This window comes from Ursus maritimus, unplaced genomic scaffold, assembly GCF_017311325.1.
Source record: "Ursus maritimus isolate PB19 unplaced genomic scaffold, ASM1731132v1 scaffold_13, whole genome shotgun sequence".
Lineage (NCBI taxonomy): Eukaryota > Metazoa > Chordata > Mammalia > Carnivora > Ursidae > Ursus > Ursus maritimus.
This window is the reverse complement of record NW_024423675.1, coordinates 6,949,233-6,966,595: the sequence shown is the minus strand read 5'-3', so window position 1 is coordinate 6,966,595 and position 17,363 is coordinate 6,949,233. Positions and strand designations below refer to the sequence as shown.

Below are 17,363 nucleotides of genomic sequence, written 5' to 3'. Positions count from 1 at the left end.
GAAGTGACAGTAAATTATGGGATCAGATATATATGATTGTTATTATTATCGTTAATAAACCTTTGAGAGATTGAGAGTAGTCAGCCAAAGAGATCAGCCCACACCTTCATAGAAATAAAAGGTAGGTCATATGGCATGATTTAGTCTGTTAAGCAAATGAGCTTGCCCAAAATGTAGCCCTGAAAGAATATTCCCATCCAGGGATAGGCATGGCTAGAAAATCATTGGCCTTCCCTAAGAACCCTACTTCTATAAAACTCACTACACTAAGCAGTAGGAAATGTGTGTTTTCTTCACACGTATTCCAAAGACAAAAGCAAGAGAGTAAGTGTCTAAACTAAACAAGCTTCATTCCTTTTTTAAAACTGACCATTCATTCTCTGAAGGAGAAGGAAAGAAGAAGCAAGTGGGGCCAGTAGAATCACCCCAATGGTGATCTCTCCACCTGAAAACACGTAGAAAAGCAAATAAACATGCCCCTTCACAAGGAGTTCAGGTACAAATTTACAGAGCGAATTGTCACAATCTGCTGTGAGTCTGTTAGTAAATAGACATTTGTCTTCAGTTCAAATGAAGAATATTCTGAATGAAACCTCATTCAAGTTAGAGTGCTCCTGAAAAAAAAAAATGACTCAGCTGCGAGGAAGCCCCGAAGAATCGTTGTTAAATGTCACACTCCGATAAGAATTACAAGGTCCTTATTGCTCAAAAAGCCATTCTTTGCTTGTCAATAGGTGTTCCTTCCTACCATTTCCAATGGGATGAGATCCCCATAGTTGCCTCCAGCTGTCTCCATCCAGACCCTGGGAAATCTTTTCATGAAAACAAAAAATGTCATCCACATTTGCTGCTGAGCACTGACTGTCCATTCTTTTGGCTACAAGTGTTGGATTTTCTGGGATCTATGAACTGGAGATAGGTATAGGGCTACCTATAGGGCTACCTACCTCAGCAAGATTGAGATCATATGACATATTTTACACAAATTTTAGAAAATAATTGATTAGACATTGATGGCCACATGGGCCACCTTTCAAGTATATTCCTCCCAGAATGAGTATCATAACAAAATGTTCAACCTCAAATGGCAGAATTAATAATTATATTTCTCATTTTTAGAACATTCACAGTGTAGTCACCTGGAGGCTTTATATTCTCTAAAAGTGTCTTCTAGTCTCAGAGTACCCACTTCTTGATTAAATAATGAAATTAGTTACAGTAGTAAATATTTAGTGTGTACCCATGTGCAACAGGGATTCAGTATTAGTATAGCGATTTGTCTGGAGTTCTTTTTTTTTTTAAATAATTATTTTTTATTATGTTATGTTAGTCACCATACGGTACATCCTTAGTTTTTGATGTAGTGTTCCATGATTTATTATTTGCGTATAACACCCAGTGCACCATGCAATATGTGCCCTCCTTAATACCAATCACTGGCCTATCCCAATCCCGCCCCCCCACCTCTGTGAAGCCCTCAGTTTATTTCCCAGAGTCCATAGTCTCTCATGGTTCATTCCCCCTTCTGTTTACCCCCTCTTCATTCTTCCCTTCCTTCTCCTACCGATCTCCCTGCTATTCCTTATGTTCCATAAATGAGTGAAACCTTATGATAATTGTCTTTCTCTGCTTGACTTATTTCACTTAGCATAATCTCCTCCAGTCCTGTCCATGTCGCTGCAAATGTTGGGTAATCGTTCTTTCTGGTGGCTGAGTAACATTCTATTGTCTGAAGTTCTAATAATTATAAACCTCAATAGTTACCCCAAATAAATTTTGTCCAACAACAAGAAAAAACTGTTCACTTCATCATTTTAATTTGCTGGTATGTAACACACCTCCCAACCAGAAACAGAATCACGCAAATTTGGTGTGTGTGTCTGTGTGTGTCTGTGTCTGTGTCTATGCATGTTTGTATAGGATTATATGATTTAACACTGTACTTTGGGTATTAACTCTTAACTGAAGGACATATTCTTTCTTCCTTTCCATCCTCTTTGCATATAATGCCCTCTGCCTTTCCAACTCTCTAATGTCCCAACACGTATTTCACTAAAAATGAAGACTCTGAGGATTCTTGTCTAAAAATTTAGCTTGCCCTAACAAGTGGCTATTTACTCTTTCCACTAGGAAGTTATGTAAATAAGGGGCAGCAAATAAGAGGTACATGACATAAAAATGCACTTTGATTAACTTTAGTTTGCTCTAAATTTTCAGTAATGTTAATACCACTGAGCAATTTGGTGTTGTGGGAAAACAAAGGATGGGGCCATAAAAAGGGAATGAACCATGCTCCAATATCACCAGCATTCTCCACTGAAGCCCTGAAAATATGCCACAATCTCATCAAGATGAGATTGGAAATCTTCAGTCCTTCATGAATGTGAGTAGAAACTAATGGTGGTAATGCAAAAAGCAGTGTAAGACAACTCCCTTTCCTCATGTAAACTAGAGAAAAATAGCGCTTTAAAGGATAAGGGGAACCAGCACTTAGATATAGAGATATATCATGATACAAATACAGAATGTACATGACGTATTCATCCAACAATAGCCATGTAAAGTACATAGTTCTAGGGATTTGGGAGGGTTTCGTGAATGAAACAGACAAAAATCTAGCAACACAAAGAGAACAAAACAAAGGGAAAGGGCTCAATCTATTGATCACTGTGTGATCTCTGTTTGAAATAGATGCAGAACCATGTCATTGAAAGTCAACAGCTTCTTGGCCCCTCTGAAGTGAAATAAGGGATGTCAAAGAGAATGAAGATACTACTTCCACAGAAGAGCCTTCCCCAGGAAACTTGAACTAGAAGAAAGGTATTCTCATGGAGAATGTAACTATAAATCCCTGTTTGCATACATAGTCCTGACTTACTCTGCTTTCAAGTGTCGTCATCACCCGCACACTTCCACTCTCAGTAGAGTGTCGGCTTGAATGGGAAATGATACAGTTGTTTGAAATTCAACCCTATACCTGTGATGAGGCTAAAAAATGCCTCATTGCTATGGGCAACCTTTGGGGTCCAAGCCAGCAGATTTGGTCAGTGCTTCAGACAAAGATGGAACTTTCTTTGGCCCCAGAGACAGTCTGGCTGTCTGGTTACTGATGGAGTCTGCTTCTCCTTCACGTACATCTGTCAGAAGTCCAAGACTGATTCCTGGATTTGCCCCCATGGAGAAGAAAAGTTGTCTTGCCCTGGCCACATTTGAGCCTTACTAGGAATAAATCCAGGTTCAGAATGCTACTTGACAGCAGTGACTAGGTGACTGGAAAAAGTTTATCTCAAATATAGACTTGTTTCTGACAGTCAGGCTCTGGAAAACCAGAACATTGACATTTGAGAACAATAGGGTCAGCGTTAAGGTGGCAACAGCAGGGTTATTTATTCTTTCGCTTATTTGCTTTTTCTTTTTTTTTTAAACACTTTTTTATTTATTTTTTATTTTTTTTAAAGATTTTATTTATTTATTCAACAGAGATAGAGGCAGCCAGCGAGAGAGGGAACACAAGCAGGGGGAGTGGGAGAGGAAGAAGCAGGCTCATAGCGGAGGAGCCTGATCTGGGGCTCGATCCCATAACGCCGGGATCACCCCCTGAGCCGAAGGCAGACGCTTAACCGCTGTGCCACCCAGGCGCCCCCGCTTATTTGCTTTTTCATGCAATAAATATTTATTTATTAAATATTACTACGCACTGGGCTATGCTGGTCTTCAAATATAACAGTCAGCACAGAAAGTTTTTGATCTTACCATGATCCTGATGTGTCACTGGGAAATTAAAGGATTTTATTGGAGGGAAGAGTAGAGAAGTGCAATTCTAGGAATTATGTACTTTGGGACTTTAAACAGGGAATTCTGGCCTCATTCCTAATGACTTTTAAGTGTAGGCTATAATAATTCTATACATACAGATAGAGAGGGGTTCTACAATTTCGATATATACACATAGAATCAAGACTAAGAAAAGAAAGATTGATAGAAACTGCACAAGTGTTTCTAGTGAAACTACACAGAAGATATATTTTATTATCATCTTGTTTGCGTACCGCGGTCCTGAGGACTCAAAATTATAAAGGATGGGGTCACCAAACTTGTACTCCTGTTTTTTATTATGTAAATACTACTTCAATTTTTCCATTGATGAAACAGAATCAACCTTCCTGTTAGAGAGCGTTTTATTAGCAGATGCTTTGAACATGCACTTGGTGAATGGTTGTTACATGCAGACAATAAGCAAAACCTGGCATTCACAGAAGCATGTGGCATTCTGAAAACTCTTTTCTGAGCACATCTTCCTAATAGTGTCCATTATCTACAGCAAGTCTGACTTCACAGGCATCAGCATATTCACTTTACAGCCCCCTTTGTAAACACACAAACTCCAGTCTGCAAACTTTCAACCTACATTTTTATTTGTGCATCAAACACATCAAAGAACAAAAGGTCTGTGGGAAAATTACGCACCACCACATAACTCCTTTTGTCAGAGCACAGAGCCCGAAGAAGTACCCTTAGAGTCTTTTATCCAAAGCTTTGCTCCTACAATGAGTTATACCTCCCACTTCCTCTTCATCTTTGATTGTCACCTACTTTGAGGTTCATCTCCTTATTTGCTCTTCTCTAAATTCTGACATAAAGAAAAAGGCAAAAAGAAACCTATTAGAAAGTGTAGAAAGACTATGATGGGCCAATATAAATAATTACTAAGAGAGGAAATAATGAAAAATATCACACTATTACTGATTTACATAGTTAATATGTCAACACGAATAAATCTCCTGACATGTAGTCAACCTGCCCCTACTTGAGGTGAGGACCAAATTTGGCTAGGAAATAAAGTAATATAAAAAGCATAAGCTTAAAGCAATCAGAACTGATGGAAAGGGCTAATGAGAAAATTGATCTGTTTGCAAGGTAGCGAAAGTGGAAATAATTTCTTGCACATTACGCAAATCAAGCCTTCATAATTAGATTTGACACAAATACAGGTATAACATCATTGCACGGGACATTAGGTTGTACTACAAAGTAATTTAAGTTGGAAATGTAAGTTCTGTTAAGAAGTAAGTTCACCAACCTAATAAGACCAGAAACATTTTCATGATAAAAAAAAAATCAATAGCGCTTTTTCTGATTTAAACATTCAGGGTAGCCTGGGAGAAAAAAATGGAGAAAAAAATACTGAAATCTAATTGAATAAAATTCAATTGAGTAAAATGTGAATAATAAACAAGCAGAATACAGATTAAAAATTAAGTAGTATATTTTTTTTACCCCAAATTAGTTGTGTTATTGTACATTCACTGAGTACTAACTTACTATAGACAGTGAAACAAGGAAAGACTAGTGACTTCCAGACAATATTAAAATTTAAATTACTTGTATATTTATTATCCTGAAGTTTATTTACCATTTAAAAAATACATGAACAAGTGAAAGGCATACTATGTTTAGGAAAATAATGAGGACTTCAAGAAGAGTATGTACCGAGATATTAAACCTGGGCCAAAGAGAAAATATAAATTTATTTTCTCTTTATTTGCAAGGAATAGAAATAATGTGATTTTGTCTAATTTACATAAATTGGCAATTTAGAATACTTAAAAGGGAAGTTTGTTTAGTGGCCTCTTAGATGCTTTCACTGTGTGCGCTAGCCGGTTATCAATATATTGCTTCTCAGATGCAAATTCATCTTTCACTGTCTGATTTAAGATAATGAACAGGGCTCTTCCAGCAAGATCACCTTTACAGTGAACATGTTAAACTTTGTCAGTAGAGGGAGCTGGAGGGGCATTGCAGGAAGAAGAAGGGGCGGCAGAAGTGGTGGTAATCTTCCTGGTTCTAAAGTGCTACTTCTGCTTTTCCTTGCTACTACTGTATAGAATGTCAGTCATGCATTGTGGTGTGAGGAGGAGAGACATTCTCTCCAACTGCAAGCCTGGAGCAGGCAACCCCTCAAAGACCTTGCAGCCATGGCCCCCTGATTGCAGGCACTGCATGATCCAGAACTCAAGCCTGCATGGCCTGGACTCCATCTGCATTCCCACTCACCACCTTTTGCTTAATGGAGCCTCAGAGCTTGAGTCTTGCAGAATGCAGTCTTGCAGAAAGCTCCAAGCCTTCTATAGGACCCACTAACTCCCTTTATGTATTCTCCCACTAACCCTGTCTTGCCTGATCTCTGTGGTACTGTTTCTTGCTTGTCGGTGACTGGACTAGATCTAGCTCTGGCAACCCAGCAAAATTTTCTGCCACCCATTGGGCTGCAACTGTATCTTCTTCAGTGAGTTCTCAGAACCCCAGCCTTGGGGCAGGGCCACTCTTCCAAATTTGTCTTTCCTGAGATGCTGTCTGTGTCCTAGGGTATTCTTCAGAATTCTCTTTATATTTTTATAGTAACCTAGTGTATCAGGGTTCCCAAGACCATCCCTAGTTTCCACTATTCACTAGAAGGATTCACAGGAATTAGCATATAGTTGTATTCATGGTTATGATTTATTACAGGAAAAAATACACAGAAAATCTAGCCAAGGGAAAAGTTACATGGAACTACGTACTCATAAGTTTACAAGAGTCTTTACCAAGTTGAGTCACACCGACTTACTTAATTCCTTCAGCATCAAATAGTGACAACACATATGAAGTATTGTCTACCAGGGAGCTCATTAGAAACTTAGTGGCCAGGGATTTCATTTGAGACTGGTCACATAGTCAGCCACTATCTGCCTAGTATGTGCCAAAATTCCAGGTTCCCAGAAGGAAAGCAGGTGTTCGACATAAAACATGTTGCTTGCATCAACGGTTTAGGCACAGTGAGCCATTGTTATCAGGGAATGGTGAAAACCCTTCCAAAATACAAGTTCCCAGATGCCAAAGGCCAACCTTACAAGCAGGCCTTCCTAAGGGTAAGCCTCAGGCCTGTTATGTTCACTCTTTTTCTGCATACCTAGCATAGTTTCATATTCTTTATATTAAACTTACTTTGTTGAAATTACTGTGTGATTTCTGTCTTTTGATTGGACTTAGACTGATGTATAAGCTACTTCTTAGGACATAGTAGACTTTTTCTTTTCTTTATTTTTTTTTAAAGATTTTATTTATTTATTCGACAGAGATAGAGACAGCCAGCGAGAGAGGGAACACAAGCAGGGGGAGTGGGAGAGGAAGAAGCAGGCTCATAGCAGAGGAGCCTGATGTGGGGCTCGATCCCATAACGCCGGGATCACGCCCTGAGCTGAAGGCAGACGCTTAACCGCTGTGCCACCCAGGCGCCCACATAGTAGACTTTTTCAATGTTACCCTAATTTCTAATCTCTTCAGAACATATTTTAAAAATTATTGCTGCAGAATACTAAGTTATCAGAAGTTAGCCTCATGACATCAAGCAACAATTCAAATTAGACAATTTAGGGAAAGAAATCTGGACAGCTGGTAGCTAGGTTTCTGTCTGTACCCAAAAGTCATTTTAGACTAGAGCAAGTAAAAAAGGAACAAGTGTGAAATCTGTAAAACATGTTCCTGTTTTTATGTGAAAAACTTTTCTTTCAACTATTTTGCTCTATTTTGAATATTCAAATTATTTTAAAATATTCATTAAGGAAAAGGATTGGCTACTTTAAAATTCTATGAGCTTAAGAATGGGAAATGGGAAAATGCTAAAACTAGAGATAGCAGACGCAAAATATATTTTACACATGTCCTAAGAAGCAGGTGGAGAATTGAAAACGCAAAGCGATCATGCAGGAAACTCATTCTGGGTGCTTTCCGATAAGGCAAAACTGCCATCAAACCAGGGCAGGACCCAGACTGCTGCGCTAACCTTTGAGTTTTACTTATTTGGTTCCGGCAAAAGCTAAAAAGCAAAACTGAGTTGAAAGGGGCATTTTTGTCTGTGGATTTCAGATTCCTTGAATTCTTGGAAAGCAAAACAGAAGAATCCCTGACTAAAGGCTTTCTGGTAAGTACCTATGAAAAGCTATGATTCCTATACATAACAGGATGAAGAGAGACTAGTATAAGCCTCTCTGGCGTTGCAGAGTAGATAAAAGGTAGAGGCCATCTGTCATCAAAATTCCCCTGAGAAAGTAGGTTCTGTTTAGATTTTGCTGGCAGAGAATCAAATAATTTCAGAGGATAAATATACTATACTTAAAAGCCAGCCAACCTAACCCTATAGTTTTACGGATAGGAAACTGAACACAGGAGAGTAAGTTATATGCCAAAGAAGCACAGCTAGTTAAGGGCACTTGCTAGTTAGTAGCAAGCTGGTAGGAACGGAGTTGGAAGCTATAATACACATAAATTTAATACACATTATAATACACATAAGTTTGTCATTGACCGCTTGATCACATCAGAGAAAACAGATGACTTAGAGGTGTGTTAAGTCCTAGCACGGAAGAGCCGAATAAGATTGCAATGGGGTAGTCTTCGAAAGACCTTATGTTAAAATCATTTGATACATAAAGCATCAGAGAAGGGAATCATTTTGGACCTCAGACTTTATAATCTTGCTTTACCTGCTTTATATTCCATAAAAGTCTTTAGAGATTATTTTAATTGCTAATCTTCCTGATGGTTTACAGAGTAGACCATCTTTAGGTAAAAAGCGCAATGGGTTTGAGAGGGTTTTTCCTTGACTATTTAAATTTGTCACAGGAGGGACACCTAGCTGGCTCAGTCAGTAGAACATGTGACTCTTGATCTCGGGGTTGTGAGTTCAAGCACCACATTGAACGTAGAGCCCACTTAAATAAGCAGACAAAAAAAGTGTCATGTGAATTCTAATATATTTAATAAATAATTCTAATATATATTAAATGCTTAACACCAGTACTCTGATTAACATTCAGCAAGAACTAGTACTTGTATCTTACCCCACAGTATTTTACATGATCTGACAGTCGATATCATTGCTGTCTTTGCTTATTTTATCTAGTAATTTAATTATGGTTTAAAGGGTTAGCTCGGCTGCTAAATTATTAGACATGGCATACGTGATCTCGAGGTACCATCATTTTCTCTTCTTGTTTGTCTGTACCCTCATTTAGCATTTAGTGACACATTTCTTCCAATGAAGATTCTTTTCTCCCACATCCCTGCTTACCTTGGACATCTTTATGAATGAGTAATTGAGATACTATCCCTATTGTTGGCCAGTGCTGAGTATAAGGAAGTATATCCTTATAATTAGGCATATATACTTCCTTGCAACTTTGTTGCATTTATCTAACTTTTGTCCATATGATGTGGGAGAAACAAACAAGCAAGCAAAGAGTTACAACCAAGGCAATCATTCGAGTGAATAAGAGGTATTGTGACCATGGTAGGGCTTCTCTTCTCTGGACTCAACTTTCTTATTTAATTAAGCCTTCTTTCAATGGTATCATTTGCATGCACTACTCCTTCCGTACTTAGAATACCCTTAGAGTACACTCATATATTTCCAATGCTCCCCCTAAAATAAGAACTCAACAACTGGGCCCAGTGCATTTTGTTAATGCAGAATATAATAGCATATTTCTTGTTTTCCCTAGTGTAGTATTATTAATGGGTTAAATTCCTTTAAAGTTTAACACAGTGTTTTTATAGTTATTGAAACCCCTGATGTATTTTTTTACGCAAACAGCTACAGAAGCAGAGCCATTTTTTTACTGCACTTATGCAGTTAATTTTATGAACATGAACACATGTCCTAACTTTTATTTCTGTAGATAGTACTTAGATTTTAGTACTTTAAACCACAATTTCATCTTGCACTAGCTCTTATCCATTTTTTTGCACTTATAAATTTAATAAAAAAGCTATTGATGTGCTCATTCAAAAAACACTCAATGCAGGTTAAAGACCCATGACATCAGGTATCAGAATATACCTTGCACCTTGCTGATATCAAATCTATTCATGTGATATATACTCCCGGAAGTCTGGAGAAAAGCCTTATAAGCACAATCTACTACTACACTAAAAACTTACTGAATTCCTTAATTGTTGCTCGTCTAGCATATTTGCTTAACTAGCTACAAACCGTTCACTAAATTCAGTATTTATTTTTCTAGATTTTAAGCGGAGCTATCCTAGAAGGCTTCGAAAAGGCCATGGAGGAATTAAAATCCTAGATGTTGCGTCTGTAGTTGCTATGTTAAATAAAATCCTTGGAAAATGGAAACGAGGCTAGTTTAGAATTTTTTAAAAGTATTTCGTATTTTTATTTGTTCTCGATCCTTTCAAAGGCATATGTTAAAGAAATTAAATGACTTGAGAATATATCTCATTGGAAATCCTCATAAATACATGCTAGGGAAGTCACTGAGAGAGACATGGGAAAAGATGATACTTATTTGATTTTCACAATTGAAATCCACTACTGAAAATAAAAGTAATAGTTCTAAATTTGAGAATCATTCCATTAAAGTTGAAATTTGTACATTACTCTAGGAAATACTGAAACCAGGAGATATTACTTTGTTGCCAAAACCTCTGCAGATCTATGGAAATAACTCATCCAGTGACACATTTAATTTTGTATAATAGCAAAACACAGTGGAAACATAGTTGTTTAAGGGTGGCAGGTCACAGAAGGGCAAACTCTCAAATCCCCATGTTACCTGCCTGTGAGTAGTATCTCAGTGTGGAAATGGAAGGTGGTGGTCTGTTTGGAAAGTTGCTGTATAAGAAATCCAGAGACTAAGTGGTAGTAAAGGGGCACTTAAAATCGCTAACACATTAAGCACTCATTATCAATCATCATTTAGTTATTATTAATGAATCATTACCAGACTGGTAAAGATAGATTCTTCTAACCATATCTAAATGAGAGAATAAAGGAACAAATAAATTCTGAGATCTGCTATTAATATCAGAAATGACAAATGCATTTTATTTGTGTTTAAAATATATTCAATATAGTTTGTTTTGTTGTATACAGTATGGGTATAATAAGAAACGGGATTATGCCTATTAAGATTTTATGACCGCTGAGAGTCTCTTTTACTTTTTCTTTCTTTCTTTTTTTTTATTTGGGTATAGTTGACACATAATGTTAACATTAGTTTTAGGTATACAGCGTAGTGATTCAACAACTGTATACGTTATGCTATGCTCACTCCAAGTATAGCTACCATCTGTCACCATGCAATGAAATTACAGTACCATTGACTATATTGCCTATGCTGTACCTTTTATTCCTGTGACTTATTTTTCCATACTGGAAACCGGTATCTTCTACTCTCCTTTACCCATTTTGCTCTTTCTACCACCCCTTCTCTTCTGGCAACCATCAGTTTGCTCTCTGTATTTATAGGTCTGATTCTGCTTTTTGTTTATTCCTTTGTTTTGTTTTTAAAATTCCGCATAGAAATGAAATCATATGGTACTTTTTTTCCTCTGTCTGACTTATTTCACTTAGCATAATGGATGCATTTATGTTGTAACAAATGGCAAGATCTCGTCCTTTCTTTATAGCTGAGTAATATTTCACACCTTCTTTATCCATTCATCTATTGATGGATATTTGGGCTGCTTCCATATCTTGGCTATTATAAATTATGCTGCAGTAAGCAAAAGGGTGCATATGTCTTCTCAAATTAGTGTTTTCATTTGGTGGTGGAGTAAATAACCTGGAGGGGAATTATTGGATCATGTGGCATATCTATTTTTAGTTTCTTGGGGAGACAGGGGGTGCACCAATTTGCATTCCCACTAAGAGTACACATGGGTTCCTTTTTCCTCCACATTCTTGCCAGCAGCTGTTATTTCTTCTCTTTTTTATTCTAGCCACTCTAACAGGTGTAAGGTGATATCTTTGAGGTTTTTATGTGCACTTCCATGAAGATTAATGATGTTGGACATATTTTGATGTTTCTGTTTGCCATCTCTATTTCTTCTTTGAAAAAATGTCTATCCATGTCTTCTGCCCATCTTTCAGTTGGATTATTTGGGGCTTTTGGTGTTGAATTATATATATTTTATATACTAACCTCTTACTGGTAAGGGGTATATCATTTGCAAATATCTTCTTCCATTACTAGATTGTCTTTTCACTTGATTAATGGTTTCTTTCACTGTGCAAAAGCTTTTTATTTTGGTATAGTCCCAATAGTTTAATTTTGCTTTTGTTTCCCTTGCCAAGGGAGACATATCTAGAAAAATGTTGCTAAGGCTGATGTCAAAGAGATTGCTACATATGTTTTCTTCTAGGAATTTTATGGTTTCAGGTCTTACATTTGGGTCTTTAGTTCAGTTTGAGTTTATTTTTGTATATGGTGTATGCATGTAGCTGACCTTTCCCCAGCACCATTTATTGAAGAGACTGTCTTGTCCCCATTGTATATTCTTACCCCCTTTGTTATACATTAACTGACCATATATTGTGGGTTTATTTCTAGGCTATCTATTCTGTTCCATTGATTTGTGTGTCTATTTTTGTGCCAGTATCATTTCCCTGAGGGTCTGTTTTCTGAACAATGATTGGATACTGCAAGAACCTGTAATGAGAGTACTAGGCCCTGACCATCTGGGGCCTGTCTGACTGACCTCACTTTGCGTTGAATAATTAAATAAATACTTATTTTTTTTATAAAAATATTTTTATTATATTATGTTAGTCACCATACAGTACACCCCTGGTTTTTGACGTAAAGCTCGATGATTCATATTTTCATCCACAGTGCTGCTTATTTGTCTTCAAGTAACCCAATTTGTTGTGCTGCAAAGCATCAAATTAATCTATCAATATACCTGTCGACATAATCATAAGTGCTTGGAGAACCCTACCAAATGGTGGTAACTTAGACTAACATTAATTGGGTAATGATATAAGTTTGATTACTAAAATGTATCAGGGACTATGCTAAATCCATGCATGCTTTGTCTTGTTTCATCCTCAGAACATCCTTATAAACTAAATATTATTATTACCCATTTTTCAGAAAATACATTAATTAAGATGGTTGAGTAACTTGATTAGAGTTTTAGGTTAGTGCTTTACTAACTTGAAAACTTTCACTCTAGGCTTCACACTTTCAACACGCCTGTTAGTCTTCTATCCTATAATGTGACTTAGAAAGAATTAGAGAATTAGTATGGAGCAAGTCTTTTAATACAAGTCAAGAAACATCTCATGCACTTTCGTAGTAATGTATCCCAGTTTTGTTTCTTGGATTCCGCAGCTATTGTGCACTTGAAACCAAGCTAGTATGACTGAAGAACTGAATTCAAAATTTTGTTTAATTGTAATTAAATTAAATTTAAGAAAATACATTTGGCTATTGGTTCCACATTGGACAGTGCACCTAAAATTAGAATTTCAGATCTTGTTTATCTAGTAGAAAAATCATTTCTTAAAATAAGATATTATGCAAAATGTTAATATATAAATAAAAAAAGTGAAGCTGCCTTTGTCAAATGACAAGGGATAGGGATGCCTGGATTTTATAGTAAGAGTGGAGGACAGCAGTTGACCTCTCTTCTTTTTGTTTACATTCCATTCCAGTCCTGTAAGGGACTACTAGTAGGTTACAGTAGAGCATCGTTTGAAAGTAATTGATAAAAATATTGTAGTGCCTCTTTAATATTTAATAATTTCTTAAAGATCCATAAATTGATTTTATGATTAAATCATGTAAAAACTCTCATCAGGAGCTTACCAATGTGTTATTAATGATGATACTAACATTAATAAAACACAAATCTTGGAGCACCTGGGTGGTTCAGTTGGTTAGGCAGCTGACTCTTGATTTCCTCTCAGGTCATGATTTCAGAGTCATGGGATCAAGCCCCAGGTTGGGCTCCTACACTACGCATGGAGCCTGGTTAGGATTCTCTCTCCTTCTCCCTTTTGCTGCTCCCCACCCCAACCCGGTGGACACATGCATGCTCTCTCCACCCCCCACCACCAAAAAAAAAGACTGTACCTCTAATCAAAATAAATTATTAAAAAAAAATGGGGCGCCTGGGTAGCGCAGTCATTAAGCGTCTGCCTTCGGCTCAGGGAGTGGCGTTCTGGGATCGAGCCCCACATCAGGCTTCTCTGCTGGGAGCCTGCTTCTTCCTCTCCCACTCCCCCTACTTGTGTTCCCTCTCTCACTGGCTGTCTCTCTGTCAAACAAATAAAATAAAATCTTTAAAAAATAAAATTAAAAAACCCCAAAAATAAAACACAAACCTTGTCCTCAGGTAACTTAAAATTTAAGTGAAAGATTTTTTAAAATATCCCACATTGTTAATATAGAAATTCAATGTTTTAAGTGCTATAGATGATAAAAGTATGGAGTACAGGGGAGTGCACAAAGGAAGAAGAGGAAAGGCTTCACAGAAGACATAACATGTAGACTGACTTTTGAAGAAATAGCATGAATCAGAAGGACAGGGGGTATAAGTGGGGAGTGGAATTCTAAAAACAGAAATTCTCTCAGTATTCTAAGGAGTGACTATTTGAAGACATAAATTTATTTACACTTTCCAAGGGCTGGGTAAAATAATTTCTTATCTACTTGTTGCCTTTTAATTCTTTATCTTAATCATTTTTTTCTTTTTCCAACTGAAAACTAAATGTCTTTGGGGGAAAAAAGAGAAACTAGGTAATATTTGAATATTTTTCCTTTTCCGTTATTTAGATTCTTCAAGATACATTTTTTTAAACTTGAAAAGAAAATCACTTTTTCTCTCTGCTTTTCAACAAATACGGCAAAACAGAAAACAGAGATGTGTTCCGTTGGGAATATCATGAAAATTTTATGTAGAATCATACACCCCTGGATATCATAAGCTAAAAAGAGACATAGAAACGAGAGTAATTTATCTGTGTGGGAATTGCAGTTTTTAAGAACTTAATTTTTCTAATTCATTCTGTGAGGTTATAATGGACAAATACTTGTTTTTTGTCAAATAATGATTTCACATGTTGTTTGAAACCATGTGAAAAATCAAATGAGCCCTGACTATTGCCGAGTGTTGATATTTTAGAAATTTATGTTACCAATTACAAGTGGCAGATAATCTCAAGTATAGATGTCTAGAGAAAAAAAAAGGTAATTCTAATAAGTAACACCTAATTCCTAAATAACTGATTCTTTTCTTAAATATTTGAATTTGAACAAAGAATAATGAATCATAAGAAAGGTTAAAAAAAGAAAGCTGAATTAATAACATTAACAATGGGGCACAGGATATTCTTTAAATGTAAGAAAATCTCAAGAATCAAGAATAGCTATTTGAAAAAATGTAAGGACTCAGGCTAGCCCAATTAAAGATCTTTTGATAACAGTCCTCAGTATTATATTCTCTAAAACATTACAAGCAAATACCAAAGGTAAGAATATTTATATATAAAGAGGAAAGATGAGAATTGCGTACTCAAAAGAAAGAGAGTATATAAACAATTATTAAGTAGTAAAATGATTTAATTTAAAAGTCAACATCTGAAATTCTTATATAATAACCATACTTATGTTCTTTTCTCTAATATTGTTGTATTAATGTTGACTTATTGTCTATATATTTCCCTGCAAGTTGACATAAATGCATGGGTTACAGACTGTAGGGAACTCGAAAGTATTACTTCTTGATGTTCACTGGTGTCTAGCTGATTTATTTTCTAACAGTCTGCTATGTCTATCCTGATGGCATGTGCTATAATGATCAATGTGAATGAGTTGTATTTCCTGACCTAGCCAATATAAAAAGCATGAAAGTGAAACATTACAGAGGCGTAAAGTCATTTTTACTTCTGTTTGGAAAAAAACATACTTTACTGCCTTTGACCTTTTAGTGTTTTCTTGTGGTTAGCCATCACATCATCCAATTCTATAAAAAATAATCACTTCTAAAGTGGCATAAAATAAACTAAGATACTGGGTATAGGATGAAAGCACTCAGTAACACCCAACGTACAACAGAAAGGGCAAATGTGCAAATCATCAACTACAGTGTGGTTTTGGTTAAAGCTTTCATTATGTCAAGATTTTAAATATATGATTGGTTGGCAAATAGTAGCTCTTTTTTTCTCTGTGGCTGCTTGAAGCTTCACCACCATCACGAACAACAACGTAATTATCTGGACCAGGAAGTTCATGACCAACCAACTACTTCTGAAACAAATGGTCATTGATGTTCTTCACCGGAAAGGCAACAGGACCTAAGACAGAAATTTGGGGAAAACTAGCCAAAATGTACAAGACCATACCAGATGTCATCTTTGTATTTGGATTCCGAACCCATTTTGGTGGTGACAAGGCAACTGGCTGGCATGATTTAGAATTTCTTGGATTATGGAAAAAAAAAAAAAAGAACCCAAACATAGACTTGCAAGATGTAACCTATATGAGAAGAAACAGACCTCAAGAAAACAGCAAAAGGAATGCAAGAACAGAATGAAGAAAGTCAGGGGGACTGCAAAAGCCAATATTGGTGCTGGCTAAAAGGGATAAAGATTCCGCAGTGACTTTATCTATGGTGATTGTGCAGTGACTTTATCTGTGGTGATGTGAGTAGTCCCAGGTCCAAGGTCAGTGAGTGAGTGCGTCTGAGAGCCAGAATCTCAGACATGTCTCCTAATCTTTCTTGAGGGCACTTTCCATTATATCATGCTGTTTCTGTATCTTTACCATGATTTTTTGCCTATTTGATTTAAAATGTTTTTGTGTGTTTTTCCTGAGGTGTGAAAATACAAAGCTTTTACCATTTGGCTAGCATTAATAATGACCCCAAATATTTATGGTTCAGTGGTTCTCAACCTTAGTTGTGCTAAAAAAAAAAAATCAATCGCTGTGTATAATTATTCTAATATACATGGTTAAGCAGCACCCTTGGAGTTTCTGAATTAGTTGGTTTAGGTAGAGGCCCTGGAACCTGTATTTTAATGAAGTGTGCCAAGTATTATCGAAAACACACTAGCAACAATAATCATACCTAGCACGTAGTCTTTTAATAAAGCTTTCAAATAAAGTGTCAACCATTGTCACTGCAACTCTTCATGAGGGAAGAAAAAAAAATCATTTTAGGTAGATGGAATCTTAATACTACATTTATTCACATATTAAAGAAAAAAAAAAACTCCTGAGCAGTTAAATGTCTTTTTTTCTAGTCACACAAGTTGTGAGAGACCTAATAGGCTACTCCCAATTCAGCATTCTTTCTCAAGAAACATTACCTTTCAGTCATAGTAATTTTGCTTTCCTCTAATTATATTTAGTGTAAGGACTGTACTATTCATAATTATTAGTTGAAAGCAACAGAAACAATTTTTGTTTTATAAGGCAAAAAGAGTTGTTCAAAAATACACTGAGAAGCTCATAGAACTGCTAGAAATGTGGCTCGATGCTCATGTTATAGGACCAGTGGCCCAAAACACTCCCTAAACT

The 17,363-nt window shown here is 36.4% G+C and overlaps 1 pseudogene; it reads left to right on the top strand.

Moving 5' to 3' along the window:
• The window catches only part of LOC103675914, a 30,868-nt pseudogene extending 13,768 nt beyond the window's left edge, over positions 1-17,100 (top strand).
• The last annotated feature ends 263 nt before the right edge of the window (positions 17,101-17,363 follow it).